The sequence below is a fragment of the Egretta garzetta genome, unplaced genomic scaffold (genome assembly GCF_000687185.1).
Source record: "Egretta garzetta isolate BGI_Z169 unplaced genomic scaffold, ASM68718v1 scaffold4, whole genome shotgun sequence".
In the NCBI taxonomy this organism is placed as follows: Eukaryota; Metazoa; Chordata; class Aves; order Pelecaniformes; family Ardeidae; genus Egretta; species Egretta garzetta.
In genome coordinates, this window is record NW_009259329.1 from 978,191 (window position 1) to 978,849 (window position 659).

A 659-nucleotide genomic window follows, 5' to 3' on the forward strand; every position below is an offset into this window, starting at 1 on the left:
TTTCTAGCCCCCGTCCCCGTCCCTGTCCCCTCCCCATCGCCCACAGCCCTCCCCCCAGCTGGGGACCCAGGCGTCCTGGCCCCCCCAGGACATCCCCAGGCACCGGGGGAGGGGGGCGGGTCTGACCCCCCGCCATGGGCTCTGGGGATGGTGGGGACCCTGCGGTCACTTTGGGTGGCTTTGTCCCCGCACCCGTCACCCGCCACGGGTGGCCAGGGGTGACGAGAGCCGCTGCGTGCTGCCAGCACCTTCAACGCCTGCCGGGTGACACCCATGGGTGCTGGGTGCCCCCCACGTGTCCCTTCCACCACGCCAGGGCAGTGCTGGTGGCCGGCCAGAGCCGCATGGTAATTTGCATATTAAATACATACTCATCTGCATATTAAGGATGGTTTCCTATCGAGGAGGCATCGCACTTCACGCCAAAATAAAACCCATGGAGGGGACAGTGGGGGTGGCAGGCGGGTGCTGTGTGTCCCCCCATCCCCCCCAGTTCACAGCCCTTGTCCCCTGTCCCCCCAGGACACACGGATCCTCCTGGATCCCCTCAAGAGGGGGACACAGACACACCCCTACAGACACACCTCTCCCCTTGTCCATTCTGTCACCCCCAAGACTGCCACCCCCTTGTCCCCCAAGGGCACTCATACTCCTTGTCC